The sequence below is a fragment of the Mytilus galloprovincialis genome, chromosome 12 (genome assembly GCF_965363235.1).
Source record: "Mytilus galloprovincialis chromosome 12, xbMytGall1.hap1.1, whole genome shotgun sequence".
Lineage (NCBI taxonomy): Eukaryota > Metazoa > Mollusca > Bivalvia > Mytilida > Mytilidae > Mytilus > Mytilus galloprovincialis.
Window position 1 is genome coordinate 36663053 of NC_134849.1, and position 14937 is coordinate 36677989.

Below are 14937 nucleotides of genomic sequence, written 5' to 3' on the forward strand. Positions count from 1 at the left end.
TAAAGAAGTAAATGGAAAGGAGCGAATGCAGCTACATTTTGTTAACTTAAGTTTTAATTCATTTTCTTCCGTTTAGTTCCTTTCTACATAAGTGCAGAGGAGAACTGCAGTTGTCCGCATGTAAACTTCTAGCATTCGTCACCAATATGAGTACATCGCAATCCGTTACTGTTTCAACACCCAGGGGTGTTTCATGTCTGTATTTTTAATAAATTATTATTTTTTCTCTCTTTTTTAGCAATGCATCAATCTCTACTGTCCTTATCTACTATTCTATATTCTGCGTCTCCATCCAGATTCTCGTGTATACCATGAGGGTCTGGATTGGGGGTGGTGTTATTTATTTCTGTATTCTTTAAATTGTTATGTCACTTTTCTCTACATTTTATTTATCTCACTCAGTATATTAATTCGTATATTTTAACTTATCTGATTCGTTCAGGGATAGTATCACATGTTAAACTATATTTGCGAAGGTGATCAAAAACGGCGGATAGCAAAATGCATATTGCACAGCAAAAAGCATATTGAACGGTTTATTACAATATGATATCTATAAAATTCAAACAAAATCAAACTGACGATTTTGATACAAATATGTTTGAAATTTAATAATATAACAATTATAGCCTATGTATGAGGTCAATACAGGATATATCGACCCAAAGAAGTATTTCGACCTAGGACTTCGTCCTCAGTCAATATACTTCTTTCAGGTCAATATATTCTTGTATTGCCCTCATACAAAGGCTATAATTGTATATTATTCCACTGTTTATACACATTGATAGTTGAATCAATATCTGATTGGTTGAGACTATCCCACGTGTCATTGAACAAATCTCCCTGAGGCACGGGAAATAAATGTATATGATTCTTTCTCTATTCTTTATATTTTAGCATCCCAATATATTTAACTTACTGATGTTTAGTTACATTACGACGTTTATCTCTGATTTATATACTGGTTACCAATGAAGATGGTAAATTGGTGTCATTCATTATGTAAACAGAATCCATACGATATATGCTACCATTCTTGGATGAAATTAATATTACTTTAATATAACACTTTTTGAAACCATTTTTTTCAATTTCAATTGTCTAAATTGTTAATTGTTCATGTGTTGCTATCGTATATTTTATGTTGCATTGCTCATGTGTTGTTTCCGTATATTTTAGCTGCTCGTCTTGAGCCTACCCATTTGATCCGATAACACCCCATATAGCAATAAAATTATATTTTTATTGCCATTCATAACTCTTAACAGACCAATTAACAGACCAGGTTTTAAATAAAGATTGATTTATGTCAACAAACTACAGATTTTCGTGTAGATTTTTCACACAAAGGTATCAATATGGTTAACAAACATAATGCCTGTCTTTTTTCGATGTTTAAAATATTGCATGCAAGTAAAATCAACCAACGTGTCATTTTGTGTACATTTTGTGTGTGTAAAATGTGTATAAATTTATTGATGAGTAACCCGCCTTTTCATTATATAGATCGTACATCGAAGCTAGAAAAATAATAATTACACCACTGGATTCAGTATATTGAATTGTTTTGTTAGACATGAATAATGTTTATAATAAAAATATATTTAAAAAGTTATACAATGAAACATGCTAAACTTTCAATGATTTTCTCGATAACACCTGATTAACAGACTTTAGCCAACCCGATTAACTGACCAACCGCTGATATAGCCGCATACTCAATATAGATTAACATACCAATCTCTTGGTTAGCCGAGTGTCGGCCGTGTATTTGTTTTTACTAGTATTTAAATAAAGTCAGTTTCCTTGGGATAAAGTATACCGTTTAATTTATAAAGAATTCGTGGTTATGTATAGCAGAAATATCATCAACGCAACGTTTAGTGTTATCAAATTCAATTTAGGATGATATATACTTAGTATGTCTATACACTTTGAATCATAACAAATATTGCTTTCATCTACGAGCGAGCTATCAATACTGGAACGAGTCTGCTAATAGAGGTTTCCCGATTTGCTACGTATCAGGTACGGTTGGTACGTAACACAACCGTTGGTGCAGTTTTGGAGATATCATTTAATGCATGAGATTATTGTATTCATCATGATGAATTAAAGAAATCGAATTGCATATCAGCGATAAAAAACATAATCTTTTATTTGAATACGATTTCACTGCTTCTAGAACACTTTGTTCGTGATTTTATACGAGAATATTTATGTTGGGCACAAGAGAATGAATCAAACAGTCCTTACTTGAACTGAGTTGCCTCGACCTTTAGATTCTAAATATAGATTTGCGTTTCTGTTTGTTTGGCTGTGTATATTTAGAAAAAAATAGAATAAAGAATGTTTTCTAATACTTAAATAGAATTTTGAATAATTAGAAATTGTTCATTAATAATATCTTACTTGTGTCATCATAACTAGTATACGTTAAAATGGCAAAATTGTGTTGACTTCTCATTAAAACCAATTATTATTAATTAAGTTATCTTTTCAATCATTGCAGCAACATTTTTCTGAAACGCAACACACTTTATACAAATATCGATCTATCTTTTTCCTTATATTTTGTCACTGAACTTTCCGGGGTGGATGTAATCATTAGAAAAAAGTTGTTGATTATATTACTTATTAAGAATATAAATTTTATGACACTAACGAAATTCATTTCTTTAGTCCAAATATTGATCATTACGATGTTATTTCATCTTGTTCGTTTATTATTATATCATTAAATATTGCGAGTAAAGTTGTGTACTGCACGAGCTTGCGAGTAGTAAATATAATCTGCGAGGGATAATGTTAACCAATATCCATCCATTAATCCTTTTATCGTGCAGCAATGGTAGAAAAACTGATTACGGCAATAAGTTGACGCTATTTTTGCACTAATGTAATATGAATATGTCTTACTAACTCTTGGTATTGTTCTACGGGAAATACTATGTTGCTATACAATGTTTTTTGCACCATTGACAACTGATTTCTGGACTCAAAATGAAGAATCATTTTCATCGGTTGGCCAGGTTTTCTAGATAATTTGTTCAGGTTTATATGTATCATGAATAGGATCTTACCAAAAATACTTTAACTTTAGGTTTCTTATTTTTCTCACTCGCCTTACTGCGAAAAAGATATATGAACTGTTGTGTTTTATAAAAGGACATGTTTCTAAAAATTTATATAGCATAGTGATTTAAGGAGTATCTTCTAGTCCGAGGGTACAACTGGCAATGCCATCTACACAGATCCTGTATTTTTTTAATTTGCTATTCAAAGTTTCTATCAATCAAGGGCAATAACTACAATTATAACAAGTCGACTGATGATTTAGGATTGCTGATCACTTTTGATTTTGAAGTAATTCTCTGTCTATTAAAGATTTCAAGATAATAAGCCGTACTTTGACCTTTAATGGTTTACTTTTACAAATTGAGACATTGATGGAGAGTTGTCTCACTGGCAGTCATACCACATCTTCTTATATCTAGTATATAGAACAGAAGCCGATCTATGCTACAGGGACTATTTTCTATCTGATCACGCCATATCACAAGTTCATTTTATTCATATTTAAACACTATTCACTCGATTATGAAGAAATACAATTTCTTATTAACATGACTGAGAATATAACCGTTACATTCAAAACTATTTTTATTCATGTCTATCATAATAACCAAACTATAGAATTTGCTTTAAATTTTAATCATTATGTTTTTGTTATTAAGGTCAATTTATTTTGTTAAAATAAAATTTATTTGTTCAACTTTTCTAAAAACCTACCTTAAAAATACAAAACTTAAACACTTTATATTTATGAAAAGTTATTACGAACAAAATGTATGTAGGTTTAAAATTTGTCTTGTAATTTAGCTTCTATTTGTCTGTGAAGTTTTAGGGGGAAATAACTCTTAACTTTTAACCTTTCGTACCAACGGTTACTTGCAACGGTTGATTGAATGCATAATCGAGTGCACACAATATTGTTTATTATGAATACAAGAAGTAACCACATGAAATTAGTTCCAAATTACAGCTAAAAATTCTCAAAATAGTTCTGTATATGATTCATAAAACATACGTTGATATTAAGTGTATACATCAATTATTTCCAAAAGTTAAATGACGGCTCCCAGTTCGTACTACGGTTGGTACGGTAGCAAATCGGGAAACCTCTATTAAGAGGGAACACTAAGTGCTATTGGGAACACTTTTTACCTGTGGATTTCCTGTATTACCAAAACGTTAAAACATATTGTTAATGGTATACGTTACAGTTTTGATCTGATGGTGAATTTTTGATGAAAGTTTGCTATATGCTATATTTTACCTAGCTAATTCAAATATGCAATAAAAGCATACCTTCATGTTTTACTTTAAGAGGTAAACGGGTTCGAAATTTTCGATATTTACTGGTATTTTTTGTTTCTTAGACATTTATATCCTTTGGAAAGACAACTTACTTTTTTGTTCCAAAAGATTAACGAAAGTAGATTTTTGTAAAAACATCTGGAAATTCTCTACATACGTGTGCGTTGAATTTGTGTAAAACACTTGGCAAATAGTTAATTTTGAAGATTTTAGTAAAATAAAGATTTTTGTTTAAATTCATAATTATTATTAATTAAAAAAGTATATATAAGCTGTAACTTGAAATAGCTATGTAAAGTTGCGGTTGGTTTTGATACTTGAAGAATCGGAAGGTTTCTATTAGAATCTTGATAGTAGAAAATGTGACATAATCTTTACCAATATTAATAATGTTTTTTTTTATATTATAAGATTCTGGAAATCTGTAGTTTGCTTAGCAATGTACAGTAGAAATTTTAACCATTTGGACACGGTCTAGAAAAAAGAAGATGTGGTATGAGTGCCAAAAAGACAATATATCCAGATAAAAGAGATGTAAATTTGCAAGAAATTAGAAAAAAAATATTTCACCAAGTACATGCTTTAAAAATGTATCCCCACAATTTGTTTGGTAATTATGCATGTTATTTTGTAAGTTTGGGTTGTGAAACTATGATGGCAAATAAACTCAAATGATAGTTTATTCTCCTGGTCATGGAAACAATATTAGTTAACTACAAGTGTTGTGAATTAAGTTTAATGAAGACTTAAACTTGTTTATTTACTTTTGACCTTAAATATTTATCCCTTATAACTTTATCACCTTGATGTATATGCATTCAGGTATCGCATCTCAAATTTATTCGTTCATAGTGTGTTAATTTACGTTTTTTGATCGAGTGAAGCCTTCCAATTGATATTTTATCGTGTGTTTATCTTTGTTGTGATGTTATACTATTGTCTCAGTAAAAGGGAGAGGGTTTGGTACAATTAAAACGTTTAATCCTGTTGCAAATGTTTGCACCTGTCCTAAGTCAGGAATCTGATGTACAGTAGTTTATGTAGTTTATACATGTTTCTTGTTTCTCGTTTTATTTATATAGATTAGACCGTTGGTTTTCCCGTTTGAATGGTTTTACGCTTGTAATTTTGGGCCCTTTATAGCTTGTTGTTCGGTGTGAGGCAAGGCTCCGTGTTGAAGGTCGTAACTTGACCTATAATGGTTTACTTTTATAAATTGTTATTTGGATGGAGAGTTGTCTCAATGGCACTCATACCACATCTGCCTATACCTATTTAATAATACAAATGTGTCAGTCATAACACATTTTCATTAAAAAGTAATCTTGTCGTTTTCATCGCAATGATGTTATCTCACAAAACCAGCGACCAGTGCATCATGAACCTAGTACTCTTTAGGTTAGCATTCTCAACAAAGCGATTATACTATGAATTTCTGGGGACCATTATGATATAAGTTCAGGAGAAATGCTACAGTAATATAATCCCAGACACACAAGGTCATCAAGTATTTTAATAACAGAATTATTATGAACACCGTTACGGTAATATTTGCAAATCAACGATAGTGGTTTTGAGGAATCTTTGATAATTATTGATAAGTGGTACAGTAAGCGTATGATAGTACATATCACATGCATATCAGGACGGGAACGTGTGTATGTACTTGGAATGATATGAAGCCCTGTTTTGTAATTGACCGACACGCTGAGACACAGTTTTACATCCAAAAAGGCAGACATGTGTTTCTAACCAGATAAGGGACCGTTCAATATTTATCAGATGGATGGGCCGGTGCATTCTTAATATTGATTCATTAAAAAAGTTAATGCCCATCCTTTTAAATTTTGAAAAAAAGTCCTCGCCCATCTAAAAAAATCTATAAAAAAAGTCCTTGCCCCTCTAAAGCTTAAAACAATCAAAAAATATTAAAGTTCTTTTTCTATTTGAAAGTTTGCAGGTTTATGTCATGAAATCAAAGAATCCCGGGGGGGGGGGGGTAACTTCGATATTTTTTTGGTAGGAGTGTGCCATTTTTGCCTAAAAAAACGTACCCATTTTAATATAACATTCACTGAAATTCAGTACCTATAGTTATATAAATATTTAAGAAAGAATGACCTATACTTATATACAATATTTAAAATATGATCCCATGCTTATATAACCACTAACTCATCATCACTCCTAATTCATAAATATACCAGCTACCCTTAAGTTTTTATATATGAATTGACATCGTTTGGTGCATTGGAACTTTCAAATGAATTGATTTAATTTAATATAATAATTGACCATTAATGATGTAAGATTCTCAATAGCATATTTATATATGATATGTAGATCATACCCCAAATCAATATACAGTTATCAAACGTAAATGCATTTTAATATAGGATGTCATTAAAAAGGAGGGTCATTTTTAAATAAATCTCGCAAAATTATGACCCATATTTTTGGCACATCCCCGTATACCCAATAATAGGAAGTTACCCCCCCCCCCCCGTGCAAAGAATAGACTTTGGTGTAAATACAAAATTTAAAATGTGCTAGTTAATTACATTTATATATAAATATTTAAGTGTGTATCAGAACCATACATTTTATTGTTTTTAAGACCAGCATGAATATACATGTATATATTTGATGTTATATTTGCAGCCTCAGATACAATATTGATTTAAAATAAAGGAAATAATTTAAACTAAGGGACAATAACTCTTGGACTAGTAAAAATATTATCATATGCTGAATTACTAATTATTGTCTTAATAACACAGCATGTTAAATATAGTTCAAATACCAATGTCCCTTTGTCTAATCTTTCAAAAAAGAAATTATGGTCTTTTTAAGCAATTTAGGCAGACATTTGTTTGACTTTGATGCACCCTTTTTCACCTATTAATTAAATCCGAACATTTGACAGTAAATCACCAAACAACCTGCCATTCTGTATGATTAATATATAAATGAGATAGCTGTAGAGTTATATGAAGATCTAAATTGATTTGAAAAAGTTATAAAAAAGTTTAAAGATGACTATCCAATGATTTGGCCTAAACTGAAAATTTAAGCTTTTTTTAACCTTTTTATTAAATCCATAAGAATGACACCAATTCACCAAACTACCAAACAACCTGGTATTCTGTAAGATCAATATGTAAATGAAATAGCTATAGAGTTTTATGGAAATCCATGTTAATTTGAAAAAGTTATAAAAAAATTTAAAGATGACTTTCTGGATTTAGCGTAGACTGAAAATTTTAGCTTTTTTAACCTATTTATTAAATCCATAGAATGACAGCAATTCACCAAACTACCAAACAACCTGGTATTCTGTAAGATCAATATGTAAATGAAATAATTGTAGAGTTTTATGAAAATGCCAGTTGATTTGAAAAAGTTATGAAAAAAAATAAAGATGACTATCTGGATTTAGCCAAAACTGAAAATTTTACCTTTTTTTCAACCTATTTATTAAATCCATAGAATGACAACAATACACCAAACTACCAAACCAAAGATGACTATCTGGATTTGGCCTAAACTGAAAATTATTGTTGCGACCATGTCCCTTATGTTTTTGTGCCTGCAAAGGGAATTTCCTCCACACCGATAAAATTAAAAGCAAATTTTTTTCAAATAAAATAAGTTCTAGCCCATCCACTATATATATTAAAAAAAGTTCTCGCCCATCCAAATATTTCCACAAAAAAAGTGCTTGCCCCGCCCCATTTTGCACCGGCCCATCCATCTGATAAATATTGAACGGTCCCTAAGTTATTCTTCATCCGATCTGACCAGTCGTTATTCTTATCTAATGTCGCGTTTTGACATTTTAACCTTTTACCATGATTATGTCTGTTTTAATAGTTATCCCACGAGGACGCAGTGTGTCAGTGTTATATCACCCCGATGGCCGGAGGCCAGAGTGTGATCTAACACTGGCACACCAAGTCCGAATGGGATAACTATTTTACATCCCAGCTGTTTTAGATTAGATGAAAAACCATTTACAATTCATAAACTCTAGTTTAGAAAGCCACACAACCAGTCCATTATAATATACTTTATATATTACTATATGATGTATACCCTTTATGACCCTCGAACACGATGAGTAGATATCAAACAATGTCAACTCGCCCCACTGGCCAATCGGCCCACACTATATCGCCACTTTATAATAAAAAATCGCCCAACTCTTGTTTACCATGTTTACCGACTCGCCCCACGTTTGAAAAAGTGTAAAATTAAATTGAACAATCAGTCCTACAACTCACTTATTAACGAAAAGGTTTACATCCCACTGAATAAAGGTCTGCCAACTCGCCCCACTTATAAAAACGTCTTGCTTCCTTTAACATGTTTAAGTATGTTAAATTAATGATAGATCGTATCCAGTCGTCCTGGTGTAGTGATATGTGTCGTGGCTTGATGTGCTAAAGGTCTTAAGTTCGAATCCCCTCGTATACACTGGATTTTTTCTACGTGAATTTTGATAGATAGTCTTTTCCGTATAATTAATTATAATAAGTTTTATTGTGGATTTGGCATTCCCCCCAAAATGTTACAGAACAAAGAAACTCAAACTGGGGTGATTTGGAAGGGGTGATCCAGCTCAGATCACCCCTGAGCTGAGATGTATGTTTTGTTCACACATTGTTGTCAATATGATCGAATTTTATGCGACTGTCACACAAGTGAGAGGTTTAGCTTGCAATAAACCAAGGTTCAATATACAATTTTCTACATAAGAAAATGACTGTACCAAGTCGGGAACATGAGTTGTTATACATTCGTTTGATGTGTTTGAACTTTTGATTGTACCGTTTGATTATGACTTTCCGTTTTGAATTTACCTCGGATTTGGGTATTTTTTTATTTCACTTTTCTGTACGGAGAAAAAACAAATATTTTCTGTGACGCGACTAAGGATCAATACCACGACCTCTCGCACTTGAGGTGAACGTCCAGCTAGCGACTTATAAGTTGATAAATTGTAAAGCGTGTGTAACGAAGATATTTTCTGCCTTTGAAATATAGAAAGAAAATTGTTGGTAGATTAATACATTCAATTTTCAAATTGAAAAACCCCTCTTGTCAAATTAAAAACTGTCAGATCATCTGTTTAAATTTATAGAATTTTACAATTGTACCTTCATAAAAGGCAAAATATATCTCATAAGTTCTTGAAATTAGCAACAAAAGTCAAATAAAAAAATCATGAAATAGAACTTTAATTTTAAAATAATCAAAATGTTAAAAATCCTATTAATTTGGCGCTTGGAAAGATTTGTGGAAACAACTGTAAACATCTGTATCTGGGTTTAGAAGATTCTGCAGAATATACTGTCGATAGGAGGCACATATTCACAAAAATCAAGATTGATAAAAAACTGCTGATGTATGCCTGTAACAATATCAATGTTTTTCAAAGTAAACCGTTTTAGAAAATCAACGTTTCTATGATTGCATAAGGAAAAATAAGAGATAAGAGAAAATTATTTTGATTACTTTTCTTTAAAAGAAACGGCCGATCTTTGCCTTCGATTTTCATGCTAAGACTGAATTATCATTGCATGTACATTTATTCTTTTCAGATTTACAAATCAATAGTAAGGTAAAATTAGCCATAGTATATTGTCCCTCTTTCAAAACTATTGCTATGAACGTTCATAGTTTATATACATATTTCATTACATCCTTCAGTTTAGTCCAGACGTCTCCTGGAACTCCTAATAAATCTGCAACTGCAGCGGGATGAAATCCTTGTTTAAACAGACTTTCTTGCGCGTTCACAATTATGAATAGTTCAGATTCTGTTAAATCTAACTTGTGTAAATGTGGAATTATGGAACGAGCGATTGTTGACATGTTAGTCATATCAATATCAATATCATATCGGGCGACATTAAAGGCAAGTTTCATAAAGATATGCGAACGTTGGTATGAAGATTTTAAATGATCAGAGGAAATATATTCTACAGACATCATATTTCTATACTCAATTTCAGAGTTATGTTTGTCTCCAAGTCTATGAAAGCACAAACCCCTTAGAAAATAAAAGTATATATCTGGATTAAAGTACATATCTTGTAGTCCGTACTGGTGGAGAAGAGGAATAGCATTAGAACGAAACATGTGAAAAACTTCTTTCAATATCAAGCGAGATTTAAATGGGAAAGGTATGTCAATGGAATTAAAGTAATCTAATTCCATAACGTCGTGACAACAATTTATTATTTGTTTGAATGTATGACAATTTCGACATGTTCGACTTTTAAAACAATTGTGAAAAATACGTAAATCTAGATTTGTCACAACTACGTCGGTTATTTTAAGACAGTCTTCGTATTTCCCTTGGTTGTATAACCATGTTGAAAGAAGCGTTTTCCCGGAAATTATATTGTCATGGAAATCCATTGTGAATAACTTCATTTGGAATATGTACAAAATATATAGGTCTTTGTTCTTCCATTTGCACTGGTATATATCCATGAAATGACAGAAAACTGGAATTATTTTTTTTCTGAGTATTGGTACCTTTAGGAATTTGTTAGATTGACGTTTCCTTATTCCTGATTGTCCTACTAATGTCGAGCTTATGATACTTCTACCCTGTAAAACTAAATTTGAAAGTATTTTTAAATTTTCCACTTTCTCATTTTCAATTGCCATAATTGTCAAAAGTTCAAGCTGCGATATCGAACCTTGTATGAAGTACAAAAATCGGTAAAGAGATTTGCTTTGCAATATCCACTGCCATCCACAGCTTAACAGTTCACATAAGTTTCCAAGTAGTTCCTCCTTACTATGTGACGTAAATCGCTCCTCGAACATATTATTACTTGCTACAAAATAGTTAGGACAGTTTTCATCGACAACAAACTGAATTAAACGTCTAAAACATAGATGGAAACAGAGAAAAATATTGGTTGGAACCCAAAATGATCGTTTACTCTCTTCGATTGTCCAGAACAAGATTGTCTTTAAAAAATATGAACAAATTAAATTCTCAATATTTTTGTGGTAGCCTACGATCTCTTTTAATACTATTTTTAATAAACCATACACTAAGATCTGTGTATGATTGAAAGTTTTTACAAGTTCCTTCTCAGCAAAACAAAACGATAATCGCCATTCTTTATCGTTTGCATGGTCCCTACTGCGACCGACAGGAACAATATGACAGCCATTTTGGACAATCGAATTAATCATCTCCGTCGATGGCCAACCAAAACATCTCTTACGAAAAATCCATTCTTTAGCTATTTCTGGCCATGATTTACTCTTAATAGCGATAATACAGTCTAATTCATTACCACCAATTGTCATCATTGAGGCAGGTCCGTGTCGCTCTGAGGTAAATGCTTCCTTTCCAAACTTATGCTTAAGGGAATACGCAATTTCGTGAAATAAATGACTTGGAAAAGACATATCTCTACCAGCAGCTGCAGCTGCTAATATAACATAGCCAGGTGGCACATTGTCCATCTGTGAATCATATTCAACGTCACCAATTGAGACGGAATGTCTTTCATTCTTTTCGTAAGCATTAATACTTACGGTCGCCAACACATCGGTATCACTTCCAGGCATATCAAGACCTTCTGATCTACTTCCAATCAACTGACAAGACACTATGTTTAGCGGTAAAGGTTGAAAAAAGAAATCGTTATGTATAAAACGGCGAGTTTTAACAATAGCCGAAGTTCCTATTTGCAAACAAAGGTATTTGAAAAATATTGTTGATTGTCTCTCCAGTATTTCCAGTCGTTTTTGTCTTTCACCTAAAAAACAAAAAAAAAGAGAAGAGAACGTACGATAAGCAATATTTTGTCTTTTCAACCCGAAATTTGAATTTATCATAAATCATAAATATATCATGAAGCATAATTCTGACTCTAGAAACAATGCTGTAAGTACTCATATTTAAAATAAGGTGTGTTCAATTCTTTCAATTTATGAATAATCAGGGGAAATCTTAAAATAGCCTCATTTTGGATACAGAGCGTTTGGAAAACGAAATAATCTGATCAGATAGAGTACTATCCTGTATGCAATATGATATATTTTTTTTCATATCTCGTACCTAATGCTAATTTACCGCTTTCAATCTTTAACATGTTTTTACCTCATTAAGGGATCATTAAAACGTGATAACTGTCTTTCTTATTTCTAAATATAATTTAAGAAGTGAAAAGAAAAAGAAAGGCGAAAGGCAAAATGGACATTCAAATTAATGAGACCTTGCGATTTTATCAAAGTAATGTGTTAACATTATCTGCACTGATTTTTGGATGTTTGAGAATGCAACACATTTTCAAGGCAGTAGATATAAAAACTATTTTTCATTTAATGAATTCCAATGAAAAATTTAATTACTTTTTTCCATATTATGTTATACAAAAAGGTGAACATACGGATTTAACAACAAAAACAAAAACTAGATTTTATACCACTTTTATTCAATTTGGAATAGAAAAAAAATAAAAAAAATAGAGAGTATCTGTACTGGATCTGATTTAATGGAAATGACACTACATGGATAAAATCAGAGTATTCCGAATATCTGGCTAAAAATTCAAAAACAAGAGTAGAGAACCTCCTTATTTCAAGATTGTTTTGAAATTATTTGTTTATACCTGGTGGTATCTGAAGTTGATCTAGGAGTTTATTTGTTGGTGTCATATCTAAAGTATCAGTTGCACTAAACCTATTGCTGGCAATCGAAGATGTATCTTGTTTTGCCTCCCTTTCATCGGGATTTTCGTATGCTCTTCGATGATCATTGTTCACTTCCTTGGCTTTGGAATTGTTTTCCTCGTGGATATACAGCACTTGTTCAGATGTTAAATCTGAAGCTTTACTTGAACGTTTACGCAAAAAGTCATTCACATAGTTATAGTTGTTCGTTGTCATATAATCGTGATAAACATTCATTCCAGTATCCCTCTCGTTGGTATGGTTCCAAATAGAACGAAAAAAGTGGCTCGACTTCCGAATGATTTTGAACGAAAAATCTGCTATATGGATTTCTGACATTATGCTAGGAGTTGTGCAGATATTAATTAAATGCTATCAATTGATATCACACGAAGAAGGCCAAAAATTGAAAAATTGATAAACATGTATATGTAAAACGAAGGTTTACTTTACTTGACAGGATTAAGTTACACTAATTCTTTATTTTTTAAAATTACTGACGTGTAACTGTTTGTAACAGTGTGTAATCCCAGTAATGTTTCACTATGTTTATGTTTTGATGAATATGATTAATAATTCTCTGCAAAGATTACGATTTTTCGTAAGTTTCAATATACATTACAGCTTCTTCTAAATCTACAGGAGAATGCCATCGAATACAATCATACAAACACGGCCCACAGCTGGTATAATCCTACCATACAATTCACGTATTACTGTTTTTGCGTACAAATAAACGGACATATATATTAATTCTAAATTCCAATAAATATTTCATTTCACTCCTCTCCACAAAATGACCAGGTAATATAATAAAAAGATACGCATGAGGTTGAAATGTTTCAATTTTATCTTATCTACATATTTTGCGCACGGGATCATTATTTGAACAAAAAAAGTTTTGTAAATTTTTTAATCATTTTTGTTTACTTTTATGCATTGTTATCTACCCGTATATTTCGATAAAAACTACATTTTAAAACGCAATTAAATTTACAAGGGAATAGTATGAATAACTTAACAGTATCTTGCCGTCCCTTTTCTCCTTGCCTTGAACACAATGTATAGCAAAGACGAGTAACGCTTGACTTGATATTTTGGTGTTAAGTCTATCAGATATTATTTTATCTATTGACCATTTGCATATTACCGGCTTTTTACTCCGAAATTAGTATTTTTTCGACAGGTTACCTTCTCTATCTCTATGGTTAGATATCCTGGTACTCAGTCAACCAAGAGCAACGTAAGATTTGATTCGGTACAATTTTGAGGGAAATTGTAGTGTTTAACGCTTTCTATATATGCTAAATCATCAGAAAGCAATAGACTCAACTCCCCCCCCCCAAAAAAAAGAAGAAACATAATTGCACCGTTTATATATTTGATGGTACTTCCTTCAATTGCTCGTAATTGACCGAGTACCATGATAAACAGGGTAAGCATGTAAGCAAAAGTACCTGTCGAAAAATATAAAACTCGGAATCAAAAGTTGGTAATATGAAATAGGACAATACTGTTATTATTATATGAGTACAGAAAAACAAAGAGTATAATTTAAATCGTTACAGAGTTTTTGTATTCTGTTAAATCAAGTATGGCAGCAAACCACTTTGCTTTTCAACATGTTTGTATACCTACAGACATATACACAATTCTTACTTCGTACAACCATGCATATAGATACCACATGCGATTGCGGTATGTATTCTATGTAACAGAGTTTCACAAACTTTTTATAAAATTATTTTAACTTAACCTATTGGTATCAAAATTTGCCTTACTGGCACAGGCACTTGTCTCAGAATTTTTTTTTATCCTATATATCTTAATATATAAAGGTATATG